General features: G+C 46.6%; 1 protein-coding gene across 3 annotated transcripts in view; it reads left to right on the top strand.

Moving 5' to 3' along the window:
• Positions 1-16,655, top strand: part of LRRK1 (leucine rich repeat kinase 1) — a 1,071,210-nt gene that overhangs the window by 699,551 nt on the left and 355,004 nt on the right. The gene's annotated exons all lie outside the window — the stretch shown is intronic.

The raw sequence follows: 16,655 nt of genomic DNA, 5'->3' as shown, positions 1-16,655 counted from the left end.
CCTAGCACCTTGATGGTCCACGTCTCCAATGATAGCGTCTGTTTGTGAAACTAAATAGCCTGTAAATTGGGGTGAATGATGCATCTACTGGGTAAGAGGAAGGCGTAATAGCTGGGCTCTGGGAACAGAGGAGGGGGGTCCGGGGTTACAGCCCAAAGGGTGAAGGATCCCACTCATTGCCAAGTTTCAAAAATGTCAGCCAGCCCTCCCAGAAAAAGTTTGTCTCCACCATGAAGGGTTGCTATTGTTTCTTGGCCACCAGAGTTTGGGTACTGGCTGAGAACCGATGTAGGTAGCCCACCATGCTACGTTCCCCCTGGTGCCACAGCAGCACTGGAAACCCCTGCCCCACCATGGCCAACAGGGACAGTGGCCACCTTACCCTTTCCCTGTGAGACCAATCAAATCCCTTTTTGCTGTAGCTGCCAGTTTCTTATCTTTGGTTTGGTGGTCTGGGGCAGAGCCAGAGATGGATGGCTACCAAATATGAGTGGTTTTAACATGCCTGCCCTCAGCCATAAAACATGGACTCTTCCTCCTTCCAGAAAGACAGACACCCTCGAAGTGTGTGTTATGTTATGTTACGTTATAACTACTTATATAGCGCACGGTCGCGCTTAAGGAGAGAGAGAGAGAGAGCAGGGAACTAGGAGAGTTAGAAAATGTGGGTTTTGATCCTCTTTCTGAACTGAACGTAGTTAGAGATTTGTTTGATGGCCAGTGGAAGTTTATTCCACAGGGCTGCTGCGGCAATCAAGAAGGCTCGCCCACCTACACATTCACGCTTGTATCTAGGTGCTAGAAGCATTTCGGCAGCAGCGGAATGAAGATTGCCAGTAGGATAATCGAGAAAATTTCGCTTGGAGATATTCCGCTCCCTGGTTGTGAAGAACACGATGAACAATACACAGGGCCTTAAACTCCACCCATTGGGCCACCGGAAGCCAGTGCAGAGGTCGGAGCACTGGCGAGATGTGAACTCCGTAAGGGGTATCAGTGGCCACCTGAGCGGCCAGGTTCTGTAAGTACTGCAGTCGTTTTATCAGCTTCTTAGGTTGGGTCAGATATAGAGAATTACAATAGTCTATCCGCGATAGTACCAAGGCGGCAACTACAGGGGGGATAAAGAGGGGGCGGGATCAGGGGCAACACCTTCCTAAGAGTTTTTCGTTGGAGGTGGCCAGCCTGACACACTGCCGTAACCTGTTGGTCCATAGACAGAGAGGCTGATAGCATGACACCCAGGTTTTTTACTTTCTTAACCCGGGTAGGTAAAGGATCCAAATAGGAGGGCCAGAAAGAGGTCACCCAGAGTGTAGGATTAGGTGGGTAGCCCACCACCATCACCTCGGTTTTATCACCGTTCAACCTGAGCCAGTTGTGGCCCATCCAGTCCCCCACCGCCGCCAGACACCCCCGCAGGCACAATGACGCCTCAGATTTATCAAGATCTAATCGAATCAATATCTGGGTGTCGTCGGCGTACGAGTAGCATCTGATGCCGAAGGAGCGGATGAGACACACTAGGGCCCAGATATAGATGTTGAACAGGATAGGTGACAGGGAGGAGCCCTGTGGAACCCCACAACTCAGGTGACAAGGAGAGGAAAGGAAGGGTGGCATTGCTAGGATCTGTGAACTATCCGCAAGGAACGACCTAAACCAGGCTAGTACCTGCCCTGAGATACCAAACCGGTCGAGGTGGGACAGCAAGATGGAGTGGTCGACCGTGTCGAAGGCCGCTGATAAGTCCAATAAGATCAGGGCCCCCACACCACCAGTGTGCACCAGCCTGGTCATGTCATCCAGAACGGCTACCAGTACACACTATGTGCCTCGGCCAGGACGAAAACTGGATTGAACTGTGTCCGAAAACTTGTTGGATTCCAGATGGGAGGAGAGCAGAGGGGACACCAGTGACTCTAGGAGTTTAGCCAGGAGAGGGAGAAGAGAGATAGGGCAAAAATTAGATGGGATAGCGGGGTCCAGAGTCTGTTTCTTCAGCAGAGCGTCCACTCATGCTGATTTCAATTCCTGTGAGATGAGCCCTGTCAGAAGTGAATTGTTAACAGCAAGAGTGACCTCCGATAGTAAATATGGAACTATGTCTTTCATGACCCTCAAAAGGATGGCATCAGAGCGGGAACAAGATGTAGTCTTCTTAATAGCCGTAAAAGGACATAACATTCAGGGGTATGAAGCCAGAGGCTAGATGTCCACTGAAACGAGTAGACCCGTTGGGTCGGGTGCCCTTTTTCAGGCATTCCTTGTTGGTGTCCATGGAAATCTGGATGGCATCGGAGTGCGTTGTGAAATTTGCTCTTGGCGGACTGCCTAACTGATCACCAGCTTCATGCAATGTGTACAGTCTGGTTGCTCGGAGTATCTGTGGTTCCTGAAACCATTAGGCAAGGCTTTGGCACTATCCAAACACATACAACATAATTATGGTCACTGCAAGACTTTTACCAAGTTATTGGCGATGCAGTCTGCTCCCACCAAATGCTTGAAGCCCCTTCCAACATACTCTGGCATGCATTTAGATAAATCTATAGGTAAGCAACAGTAAATATGACGTGACACTGTTGGCCCGTCTGGAGTGTTAACGGCGGAAGTATGCATGCATGGATGGGTGCATAAGTCAACATTGGTGGCAGATATGTGCTATAGAAATGTTCATTAACATAGTGACTTTGACTTAGAAGGAACTGCTGTGTCAACCCACTGCAACCCAAACCTACAAAGGTTTAATTGATGTCATCTATGTCGTCATCAGTGTACTCCTGGGCTACCCAATCGGGTGGGTGCGGGGGGGGCACAGAGATAAATTGTAGCTTCCAACACTTGCCAACTTTCAGGGATTTTGTTGCGTGAAACCATCCCTTTAGCTATAAAGTTTTTTTTGCTGAATTTGAACAGCTTTGCTATGCTATATCTCGCCCCCCCTGCAGTGCTATGTCCCCGACTATGTCATATTCAATATTATGAGTGTTTCCAAGCTATGCAACATGCGATTTCCACCCCCACACACATCCATCCACGCATGCATAAATGCAAGCACCAGCTAATAACACACCATACAGGCCAACCGTGGCACAAGTCAACACCAGTGGGAGGTGTGTGCTATACAAATGCCATTTAACATAGTGACCCACTTTGCAATAATGAGGAACTGTACACGTTTGGGTGAGACATGTGGTGTATCAGCAAACCTTTGATCCATATGCTCTTACTAGAATTTATTGCAAGTTTACCGCAAGAATTTACTACGATTTTAATTTTTTCTATTTTGTTGTCTTTCCTTTCCGCGAGATTTCCCTGCATAGCATTACTTTGCTGCAAACATAATTCTCACATAAATGCAAACAGATTTGATTACCGCGAAACGACAAAAACGCCATAAAATAAACTCTGCTAAGGCCATGCTCCCCACGCTTCCAAATAAGCACACCGGATTTTTTGGTCCCCCCGCATTCACCCTAATGGGAACCCTGCATCCCTTTGCCTGTGACATGCCAGCACTTCCATATGAAATTCACAATCCTCTGCTGTGACGTCACAGCAAGAGAATATGGCATTTTGAAAGCGATGGCTTCTAACAGAAACCACCCTGAACACGGCTATGTCTGTAAAGCCCAAATGGATGGCTGGAGCCAAGGACTAGATAGGAAAAGAGATGTATGAGATTTGGACTAGGTGGCTCCTGGTTCCCCTTCTTCGACGTATTCTGAGTTGTTTACACAGGGCCTGGGCGTCTTGCTCCTCACTAACTATATACTTCCCAAAAATGAATCATGTGGTTTAGTGTACGAATTGAGTGTGGCAGAGTTATTAAGGTAATCAATTTTTCATGTTTGGCTTCTACTTTTATCTAACAGATTTATCTCGCCATTGGTCAAGCTTCATCAGACTGGCTCTTGTAAGAGCGCCATACCTGGAGGGCATTGTAAACACATTGGCACAGAGAGAAGAGCATGACATGTTGTATTAGCAACCTGCCATGAGAGGTGCCAACACTTCCCTGCCAAGCTAGAATAACCACCGTCTTTCCAAATAGGCTGACTCTAAAGGGTTCCTGTGACATTAAACCACCGACTAATGTCTCTAGCACATTTTTGCCATAATACATTTAGAAGGAAACATTGAGAAATGCAGCTGGCAACAGTCCCTATTGTTAAGAGTAGAAGATTAGAAGCAGCTAATATTGTAAAGAAACAACCACATTGTTTCTCATTCTTTCTCTGTAAAGGCCTTTTCTCTTTTCCTCTTATTTTTTCTTGTTGAAGTCTCTTGTTCCTCAATTATCAGTGCAGTTTCTCATTAACCCTTGCTCTGCCTTTTTTCTGATACTTGCTTCTTTTCTTGCACTTTTCTCCAGTAGCTCTGTTTTCTGCCCCATCTTCTGAGCGGAGGGAGGCAGGCAATATGAGCAACAGAGCCAGAAATAAACCATAACAGTAGTAATACCCAGGGGATGGGGAAGCCGATGTGAACAACGCGGTGCATCCTGACAAGGTGTTCAAGGGTTGATGCCAAACCTCACAGTGTGTAGTTCTGCAAAGAGAATAGAGGTGGTAATGCCAGCCTCCACTACCCACCCTAGACGAGTGCCTCAGAAGTTCATGGGGTTGATGAATCCAGAGATTGCTGCTAAACATCGGGGGAAATGAATCCTTGTTGCAAAAAAACAAAGAAAATACCTCCAAAAAATATCCTGCTTTCTCGGTCTTTTTGAGGCCAGTCACAATCTCTAACTACAGTTGGACGCTTGTGAGTGAAAAGGAGCTGGTCGCTATGCTAAGGAGACTTCATTAAGATCTCGTGCCCAGGGAGATGAAGACCACAGGCTCCAACTTGCCGAAGTCAGGAATGTTTCTAGAAGTGCATGAGAATAGATGGCGTAGACGGTGGTCTGTATCCCCTTAAGAGATTCAGAGGAAAGCTCCTACATATGTTTTTATAACTCTACCCCGGGGCGATTCAGAAGTTGAATGTCGGTCAAGATTAGTTTGGATCTTAATTTCCCTTTTTTGTAAGTAACATTTCTAGTACTCAGATTTTCCATTTCTGATTTATGATAGAATCCTCTGCCTTCCTTGGCAGAGTCATTTCCTGCCACAGGGGCTAGCAATAACCTCTAAACTTGTCCCTTCCGCTATTTCTTTCGAACAGTTATTTCTCTTGTACCTTGCAGAGGCATAATCACCGTCGGGGGTGTCATATCACCGGTGTGAATCGGCTGTGCCGGTGCTTACCGACTTGTCGGGTTTAGAGAGTTCGGTCGGGTCTGAAGACGTGCATCGGGCCCAGAGCGGTCATGACGAGGCTTCCTGTCTCTGGTCAATAACAGTTTCAGTCCGATGTCAGAAACGGGGCGACAGGAAGCAAATGAGGGCACATTGGTCGGTAACCCTTTCATATGCAAAATTCCAATTCTTCCGGAAAAAGTGCTACTGTTGGGTTTGTTAACTGTGGTGGCCCATATTCCTTATGAAGCCAAGTTCCCACCACAGCTCACATTAGTTGAGTCCTTTATGAATGAAAGTGTCAATTGTATACATTTAACAATATACGGAGCTGCCTGCTTGTTTGACAAGCAAAACATAACCTTTTTGCACGTTATCCATATGATGCAAAACATTAAGCCTGCCTGTTGCCATAAGGAAATAATGAAAAAACAAGCAACCTTTATCGTTATAAAATAGATGGCAGCTTGCAATGTCACTATAAAAGCCAGGAAATTATGTTCTTGCTACAGGCTAGTTGTGGCATCACAACTGACCTATTATAAGAAAATGACATCACATCAGCTCCGTAGTCAATTATGTTTCAATTGTGACGTCACAATGTCTGTTGCTTGAGCCAGCAAAGGTCAGAATTCCAGCTGTCATTGCAGCAGTTAATTTAAGCTGTTGCAAGCTTTTCAAATTCCTTGCTTGCGAAATCGTTTTCTGTGACACTTTACAGAAATTAATTGACAAGGAATTGTTTATGGTAGAATGTTTGATTTGTGCGCTGCTGAAGTGTAATGCATGTGAGTCAGAAGCTAAACATTGTTACTCAACTTAAAGTACAAAATGAAAATGTTTTTTCAATGCATTGTATTCAAATGTTTACATATTTTTCCGCAGCGCTTGCAAAGCTGCCAATAAGCTTTTTTTTTTTAAATCCAAACAAATTCTACATTGATAAATGGATCAGCACGTATTACTTTAGATTAAGTAAGACGCCATGTATTAAAGCGGATGACGGTGTGAGGCCATGTGTTATTTATTATAAGTGATAAAATACCCCCGTACCGAATGTAGTGGTGATGATGATAATGATGTGTTATTTATATAGCGCCTTAATCCAAAGCGCTTTACAGAGCACATATTTACATACAATATCACCCAACAGAAATTGGTCCTCATTTATCGGCCTCGGAAGGAAAGGTATTGCAAGTCACCTTGTAAAGGAACCCGGTGGGCACGTAACTCCTCTGTGACTTGCAATAGCCTTATAATGTAGGGTAGGGGGTACTTTATCTGACAGGTGACCAGCTCACAGCAGACTAGTCCGTCAACAGGACAGACACCCAGCCCTCTCCTTTTCTTGCAACCGAGGTCTGCATTTGCAGAGTATAAACGGCTAGTTCCCGAATGCAGATAAACGCACAGCAGAGGAAGCACCGCTCAAAAATGGCACATAGGGTGCTTGGAGCTCTGCTTGAGATTTCTAAGCGCTCTGGGGTGATTGTTGCATATAGTGTCTTCTAAATTAATCAAACTGCTGCGCACCTATTAAGTTTAATTGTGTTCAGACCCCTTTCGTGCAAATACTCCGCACAACTCAAGTAGCCAATGGCACATGTGAGCGAGAAATCCATCCAGTCCAGATTTGGCGATTTGTTTGCATTTTGCTACCTCTAGTTCTGGCCTTCTAGTAGAAAAGGTACACTATACTGGTACAGACGTGCAAAGAAAACAAACATGACAGGGCCATGGTGCGAAGAATTATAGATCTCTGCTCAAACATGAGACAGCAACCACAAGTCTGAAAATGCAATCTGCGGTTGCCCGAGCTGGTTTGATGTCTGTCAGCCGAGCTTCGTTGTAACGCAGTCCCATCTCTGTAGCTCTCATACCTCCTAAGGCAGGCGAACTGTATTGTTTTGGGCGGTTTTGAGTGCATTTATTTGTTTATTTGTGGGAATTGCAGGGAAAGGAATGCATTTTTGGCGCAAAAACGTGTGCAAAATATTTAACACTGATTTACAGAGCAGAGTACCAGTGTCCTTAACAATGAGTGAGAGGGTGTGCATACATGACCTGATGCTGCAGGGGAGGTAGAAACACGAACCAGGGACGAGGACAGCAGAGCATGGTATAGGAACGCATAGAGGCGGAAGTGCTATGAGGGTGTGGATATAAAACCAGATGATGCAGGGGAGGTAGAAACACGAACCAGGGACGAGGACAGCAGAGCATGGTATAGGAACGCATAGAGGCGGAAGTGCCATGAGGGTGTGGATATAAAACCAGATGATGCAGGGGAGGTAGAAACACGAACCAGGGACGAGGACAGCAGAGCATGGCATAGGAACGCATAGAGGCGGAAGTGCTATGAGGGTGTGGATATAAGAACAGATGATGCAGGGGAGGTAGAAACACGAACCAGGGACGAGGACAGCAGAGCATGGTATAGGAACGCATAGAGGCGGAAGTGCTATGAGGGTGTGGATATAAAACCAGATGATGCAGGGGAGGTAGAAACACGAACCAGGGACGAGGACAGAAGAGCATGGTATAGGAACGCATAGAGGCGGAAGTGCTATGAGGGTGTGGATATAAAACCAGATGATGCAGGGGAGGTAGAAACACGAACCAGGGACGAGGACAGCAGAGCATGGTATAGGAACGCATAGAGGCGGAAGTGCTATGAGGGTGTGGATATAAAACCAGATGATGCAGGGGAGGTAGAAACACGAACCAGGGACGAGGACAGCAGAGCATGGTATAGGAACGCATAGAGGGGGGAAGTGCTATGAGGGTGTGGATATAAAACCAGATGATGCAGGGGAGGTAGAAACACGAACCAGGGACGAGGACAGCAGAGCATGGTATATGAACGCATAGAGGGGGAAGTGCTATGAGGGTGTGGATATAAAACCAGATGATGCAGGGGAGGTAGAAACACGAACCAGGGACGAGGACAGCAGAGCATGGTATAGGAACGCATAGAGGCGGAAGTGCTAGTAGGGTGTGGATATAAGACCAGATGATGCAGGGGAGATAGAAACACGAACCAGGGACGAGGACAGCAGAGCATGGTATAGGAACGCATAGAGGCGGAAGTGCTAAGAGGGTGTGGATATAAGACCAGATGATGCAGGGGAGGTAGAAACATGAACCAGGGACGAGGACAACAGAGCATGGTATAGGAACGCATAGAGGCGGAAGTGCTAAGAGGGTGTGGATATAAAACCAGATGTTGCAGGGGAGGTAGAAACATGAAGAGAAACGAAAGAGGACCCAAAGGTGGGGCCCTCCCGTCCCCTGCACACTAATTTCTGATGCCACAAAGGGCATTCAAACATGTAAACATAACAGTAGTTTGTCAATTGAAAGCATAACAGTTTATTTGGCAAAAGAACAACGTTTGCCTAGAGGCACATTCAGTTGCAAGAAATAATTGGTAACATTTAGCATATTAAAAACTGCGAAGAAGCAATAGATGATGCAGAAAGAATGCTGTCCAATTATGGGGTGGCCGACGCGTTTCGAGGAGTCCCTCTTCTTCAAAAGGGCCTAATTGGACTATTTTCAACAATTCAAGGAGATAGAAGAAAAAAAATCATTTCAATGCCAGTAGAACACTAACAAGCAATACATATCGCAAGATGCTGGGGCGATGGTAAAGAGCAGAATACTAAAGTCCCGGTGTAGTAAAAAGAATGAACTAATATATTCAAGATAACCACCTTGTGCTTATAAACGAACCCATTCCAAAAGAGGTGAGTTGAGTAAGGTCCACCTGTGGGGAGGGGTATACAATACGGCATGAACAAGTGTTGGACACGGAAAAATTGTGCATAGGGAGCGAATTTAAGAGTGGCAAAAAGCCGCCTATGTATGGATGTAGTTAATCAAAAGCATTATATGTGCTCAATGAGATTTAAAAAAAAATTCTAAATTCAAACCGGGCACGGATTAATGTATACACTCACTCAGGTTGCATGGCGAATAACCTAGGCAACTGAGGCATCCGCGTGGACAACGAATGTCGGGATGTAGCAAAGATCAGATGCAGGGCGTCAGTTGGAAACCACGTACTGCTAGCACCTAAATAAAAACACATGTATGTCTGATATTATGGTTAGCAATATGCCATGGGCCTACCGCTCGGGCAGAGAGTAACGGATTACGGTCGCTTACCTGTTCAGTTCAAGGAACAAGGTGTATGCAAACTGGACCCGGCAAACAGTGACCCAGCGCGGTCGTTACCTAGGAAACGTGCTGCGCTGGAGTCAAGCCGCCAAGAAGGAAAACAAATCGGGGTATCGACATAGAAAAGGGCGCAGATGCCGATCAGTAAGAAAATGGGCAGCCATCTTGAAAGGGTGAAGAATATAGACGCGCTAATAAGAACTAGACAGATATAGGAAAATATAAAGAAATATAGAGTGAATAGTATCCATGGTGAACCATAGAGATTCTGATGTTCACCACCGCATCGCATCATATTGCTTTAGTCCTAATGAAACAGAAATTTGTAAAGACAACAACATTCATTGTAATCATGATAGAAAATGCAAATAGCACATGTGGTTTCTCTTAGTGATACAGAACAAATCATACAGGGCCAAGTGGCTTCTCATTATATAGTCAATCAAGTTTGGTCAGTAACAAGGAGATTAAAAACAGAAATAAACAGATTGCAGTGTACCATATGACTAATACAAAGTACGAGTGGATAGAGGGTTACCTCAATTGGTCATTCACGAGCAGATACCAACAGTTAAGAGAATATATACAGGTCATATATACAGGTCATACAGAGGAAATCACACCTCCCATGAATGCATAGCAGAGTCACCATGGTTCGAGGGAGTAAAAAGGTTGAAAGACATAGATAAAAACAAGGGATGGGTTACAATCACTTACATACAGTGGTTGACGGTGTGACCTGTGATTATAGTTTAGCAGTTATCTATAAAAAGCAACTCGGAGAGAATTCCTCGTTCAAACCCTTAGGTTGAAGAGTATCCAGTGTGTGAATCCAGTACTTCTCTCGCTGTGACAGTAGGGATTGATAATTACCACCCCTGTGTGGTCGTTTCACAATTTCTACAACTTGAAATTTCATTTGTGCAATAGTATGCTAGTGTTCGATAAAATGCCTTGCCACTGGGGATCTGAGGTTCTTACACCTGATGGTGGATTTGTGTTCAGACCATCTTTCTTTAATGGGTCTTGTTGTTTGACCTATATATAATTTCCCGCAGGGACATTTTAATGCGTAAATGACTCCTGCGGAAAGGCAGGTAGCAAAGTCTCTGATTTTCAGTTTCTTCCCAGTTTGTGGGTGAGATCTGGTCTTATATCCACACCATCTTAGCACTTCCGTCTCTATGCCGTTCCTATACCATGCTCTGCTGTCCTCGTCCCTGGTTCATGTTTCTACCTCCCCTGCATCATCTGGTCTTATATCCACACCCTCTTAGCACTTCCACCTCTATGCGTTCCTTTACCATGCTCTGCTGTCCTCGTCCTTGGTTCATGTTTCTACCTCCCCTGCACCATCTGGTCTTATATCCACACCCTCATAGCACTTCTGCCTCTATGCGTTCCTATACCATGCTCTGCTGTCCTCGTCCCTCGTTCATGTTTCTACCTCCCCTGCATCATCTGGTCTTATATCCACACCCTCTTAGCACTTCTGCCTCTATGTCGTCCTATACCATGCTCTGCTGTCCTCGTCCCTGGTTCATGTTTCTACCTCCCCTGCATCATCTGGTCTTATATCCACGCCCTCTTAGCACTTCTGCCTCTATGTGTTCCTATACCATGCTCTGCTGTCCTCGTCCCCTGCATCATCTGGTCTTATATCCACATACTCTTAGCACTTCCACCTCTATGCGTTTCCTTACCATGCTCTGCGGTCCTCGTCCCAGGTTCATATTTCTATCTCTCCTGCATCATCCGGTTTTATATCCACACCTTCCTAGAACTTCTGCCTCTATAGCGTTCCTATACCATGCTCTGCTGTCCTCGTCCCTGGTTCATATTTCTACCTCCCCTGCATCAGCTGGCCTTATATCCACACCCTCTTAGCACTTCTGCTTCCATGCCGTTCCTATACCATGCTCTGCTGTCCTCCTCCCTGGTTCATATTTCTACCTCCCCTGCATCATCTGGTTTTATATCCACACCCTCTTAGCACTTCCACCTCTATGCGTTCCTTTACCATGCTCTGCTGTCCTCGTCCTTGGTTCATGTTTCTACCTCCCCTGCACCATCTGGTCTTATATCCACACTCTCTTAGTACTTCTGCCTCTCTGCGTTCCTATACCATGCTCTGCTGTCCTCGCCCCTTGTTCATGTTTCTACCTCCCCTGCATCATCTGGTCTTATATCCACACCCTCATAGCACTTCCGCCTCTATGCGTTCCTATACCATGCTCTGCTGTCCTCGTCCCTGGTTCATGTTTCTACCTCCCCTGCATCATCTGGTCTTATATCCACACCCTCTGAGCACTTCCGCCTCTATGCGTTCCTATACCATGCTCTGTTGTCCTCGCCCCTTGTTCATGTTTCTACTTCCCCTGCATCATCTGGTCTTATATCCACACCCTCATAGCACTTCCGCCTCTATGCGTTCCTAGACCATGCTCTGCTGTCGTTGTCCCTGGTTCATTTTTCTACCTACCCTGCATCATCTGGTCTTATATCCACACCATCTTAGCACTTCCGTCTCTATGCCGTTCCTATACCATGCTCTGCTGTCCTCGTCCCTGGTTCATGTTTCTACCTCCCCTGCATCATCTGGTCTTATATCCACACCCTCTTAGCACTTCCACCTCTATGCGTTCCTTTACCATGCTCTGCTGTCCTCGTCCTTGGTTCATGTTTCTACCTCCCCTGCACCATCTGGTCTTATATCCACACTCTCTTAGTACTTCTGCCTCTATGCGTTCCTATACCATGCTCTGCTGTCCTCGCCCCTTGTTCATGTTTCTACCTCCCCTGCATCATCTGGTCTTATATCCACACCCTCATAGCACTTCCGCCTCTATGCGTTCCTATACCATGCTCTGCTGTCCTCGTCCCTGGTTCATGTTTCTACCTCCCCTGCATCATCTGGTCTTATATCCACACCCTCTTAGCACTTCCGCCTCTATGCGTTCCTATACCATGCTCTGCTGTCCTCGCTCCTTGTTCATGTTTCTACCTCCACTGCATCATCTGGTCTTATATCCACACCCTCATAGCACTTCCGCCTCTATGCGTTCCTATACCATGCTCTGCTGTCCTCGTCCCTCCCTGGTTCATGTTTCTACCTCCCCTGCATCATCTGGTCTTATATCCACACCCTCTTAGCACGCCCGCCTCTATGCGTTCCTATACCATACTCTGCTGTCCTCGTCCCTGGTTCATGTTTCTACCTCCCCTGCATCATCTGGTCTTATATCCACACCCTCTTAGCACTTCTGCCTCTATGTGTTCCTATACCATGCTCTGCTGTCCTCGTCCCTGGTTCATGTTTCTACCTCCCCTGCATCATCTGGTCTTACATCCACACTCTCTTAGCACTTCTGCCTCTTTGCGTTCCTATACCATGCTCTGCTGTCCTCGTCCCCTGCATCATCTGGTCTTATATCCACATACTCTTAGCACTTCCACCTCTATGCGTTTCCTTACCATGCTCTGCGGTCCTCGTCCCAGGTTCATATTTCTATCTCTCCTGCATCATCTGGTCTTATATCCACACCCTCCTAGCACTTCTGCCTCTATAGCGTTCCTATACCATGCTCTGCTGTCCTCGTCCCTGGTTCATATTTCTACCTCCCCTGCATCATCTGGCCTTATATCCACACCCTCTTAGCACTTCTGCTTCTATGCCGTTCCTATACCATGCTCTGCTGTCCTCCTCCCTGGTTCATATTGCTACCTCCCATGCATCATCTGGTCTTATATCCACACCCTTTTAGCACTTGCGCCTCTATGCGTTCCTATACTATGCTCTGCTGTCGTCCCTGGTTCATGTTTCTACCTCCCCTGCATCATCTGGTCTTATATCCACACCCTCTTAGCACTTCCACCTCTATTCATTCCTATACCATGCTCTGCTGTCCTCGCCCCTGGTTCATGTTTCTACCTCCCCTGCATCATCTGGTCTTATATCCACATCCTCTTAGCACTTCTGCCTCTTTGCGTTCCTATACTATGCTCTGCTGTCCTCATCCCCTGTATCATCTGGTCTTATATCCACACCCTCTTAGCACTTCCGCCTCTATGCGTTCCTATACCATGCTCTCCTATCCTTGTCCCTGGTTCATTTTTCTACCTCCCCTGCATCATCTGGTCCTATATTCACACCCTTTTAGCACTTCTGCCTCGATGCGTTCCTATACCATGCTCTCCTCGTCCCTGGTTCACGTTTCTACCTCCCCTGCATCATCTGGTCTTATATTCACACCCTCTTAGCACTTCTGTCTCTATGCGTTCCTATACCATGCTCTGCTGTCCTCGTCCCTGGTTCATGTTTCTACCTCCCCTGCATCATCTGGTCTTATATCCACACCTTCATAGCACTTCCGCCTCTATGCGTTCCTATACCATGCTCTGCTGTCCTTGTCCCATGTTTCTACCTCCCCTGCATCATCTGGTCTTATATCCACACCCTCTTAGCATTTCCGCCTCTATGCCGTTCCTATACCATGCTCTGCTGTCCTCGTCCCATGTTTCTACCTCCCCTGCATCATCTTTTCTTATATCCACACACTCTTAGTACTTCCGTCTCTATGCGTTCCTATACCATGCTCTGCTGTCCTCGACCCTATTTCATGTTTCTACCTCCCCTGCATCATCCGGTCTTATATCCACACCCTCTGAGCACTTCTGCCTGTATGTGTTCCTATAGCATGCTCTGCTGTCCTTGCCCCCGGTTCATGTTTCTACCTCCTCGGCATCATCTGGTCTTACATCAATACAATCAAATTCACAATGGAAGTAGGAGAACCTTCATTACATTTTTTAGATGTGAGCTTGCAGATTAAGGAGGGCCACATCGAAACCACGGTGTATCATAAACCAACAGACGTGAACAATCATCTACATTTTAGCAAGTTCCATTCGAAACCTATGCTAAAAAGTCTCCCATTTAGTCAAATTGAAGAGAATTATCTCAGACCCAGCAGGCCTTGACTCAGAATGTTCACTCTTGGTTGAACGATTTGAATCCAGGGGTTATTCAGATACAGTCACAGGACAAGCCCGTAATAGATCAGCTACCTTCACGAAGGAACAACTCCGCATTCCGAAAGTCAAGGATAAGTCCACACCACTACTTTATATCTCTAAGTACTCACGTCAGAGTTTCCAAATCAGTAAAATTTGCCTAAAAACTGGACCATTCTACACAATGACCCTGCTCTTTTGAAATTATTTCCCAAAGCACCGATGATGGCTTTCAAACGTGGGCACAATCTCAAAGACAAATTAGTGAGAGCGGAAAGACGATGCAGGGGAGGTAGAAAAATGAACCAGGGACAACGACAGCAGAGCATGGTCTAGGAACGCATAGAGGCGGAAGTGCTTTGAGCGTGTGGATATAAGACCAGATGATGCAGGGGAAGTAGAAACATGAACAAGGGGCGAAGACAGCAGAGCATGGTATAGGAACGCATAGAGGCGGAAGTGCTAAGAGGGTGTGGATATAAGACCAGATGATGCAGAGGAGGTAGAAACATGAACCAGGGACGAGGACAGCAGAGCATGGTATAGGAGCGCATAGAGGCGGAAGTGCTATGAGGGTGTGGATATAAAACCAGATGATGCAGGGGAGGTAGAAACACGAACCAGGGACGAGGACAGCAGAGCATGGTATAGGAACGCATAGAGGCGGAAGTGCTATGAGGGTGTGGATATAAAACCAGATGATGCAGGGGAGGTAGAAACACGAACCAGGGACGAGGACAGCAGAGCATGGTATAGGAACGCATAGAGGCGGAAGTGCTATGAGGGTGTGGATATAAAACCAGATGATGCAGGGGAGGTAGAAACACGAACCAGGGACGAGGACAGCAGAGCATGGTATAGGAACGCATAGAGGCGGAAGTGCTATGAGGGTGTGGATATAAAACCAGATGATGCAGGGGAGGTAGAAACACGAACCAGGGACGAGGACAGCAGAGCCATGGTATAGGAACGCATAGAGGGGGAAGTGCTATGAGGGTGTGGATATAAAACCAGATGATGCAGGGGAGGTAGAAACACGAACCAGGGACGAGGACAGCAGAGCATGGTATAGGAACGCATAGAGGGGGAAGTGCTATGAGGGTGTGGATATAAAACCAGATGATGCAGGGGAGGTAGAAACACGAACCAGGGACGAGGACAGCAGAGCATGGTATAGGAACGCATAGAGGCGGAAGTGCTAGTAGGGTGTGGATATAAGACCAGATGATGCAGGGGAGATAGAAACACGAACCAGGGACGAGGACAGCAGAGCATGGTATAGGAACGCATAGAGGCGGAAGTGCTAAGAGGGTGTGGATATAAGACCAGATGATGCAGGGGAGGTAGAAACACGAACCAGGGACGAGGACAACAGAGCATGATATAGGAACGCATAGAGGCGGAAGTGCTAAGAGGGTGTGGATATAAAACCAGATGTTGCAGGGGAAGTAGAAACATGAACCAGGGGCGAGGACAGCAGAGCATGGTATAGGAACGCATAGAGGCGGAAGTGCTATGAGAGTGTGGATATAAGACCAGATGATGCAGGGGAGGTAGAAACGTGAACCAGGGACGAGGACAGCAGAGCATGGTATAGGAACGCATAGAGGCGGAAGTGCTAAGAGGGTGTGGATACAAGACCAGATGATGCGGGGGAGGTAGAAACATGAACCAGGGACGAGGACAGCAGAGCATGGTATAGGAACGCTTAGAGGCGGAAGTGCTAAGAGGGTGTGGATACAAGACCAGATGATGCAGGGGAGGTAGAAACATGAACCAGGGACGAGGAGAGCAGAGCATGGTATAGGAACGCATAGAGGCGGAAGTGCTATGAAGGTGCGGATATAAGACCAGATGATGCAGGGGATGTAGAAACATGAAGAGAAACGAAAGAGGACCCAAAGGTGGGGCCCTCCCGTCCCCTGCACACTAATTTCTGATGCCACAAAGGGCATTCAAACATGTAAACATAACAGTAGTTTGTCAATTGAAAGCATAACAGTTTATTTGGCAAAAGAACAACGTTTGCCTAGAGGCACATTCAGTTGCAAGAAATAATTGGTAACATTTAGCATATTAAAAACTGCGAAGAAGCAATAGATGATGCAGAAAGAATGCTGTCCAATTATGGGGTGGCCGACGCGTTTCGAGGAGTCCCTCTTCTTCAAAAGGGCCTAATTGGACTATTTTCAACAATTCAAGGAGATAGAAGAA

The sequence above is a fragment of the Ambystoma mexicanum genome, chromosome 11 (genome assembly GCF_040938575.1).
Source record: "Ambystoma mexicanum isolate Mex_15411 chromosome 11, UKY_AmexF1_1, whole genome shotgun sequence".
NCBI lineage: Eukaryota > Metazoa > Chordata > Amphibia > Caudata > Ambystomatidae > Ambystoma > Ambystoma mexicanum.
Note: the sequence above shows the minus strand (reverse complement) of the source record. Positions and strands in the feature narration are given on the sequence as shown.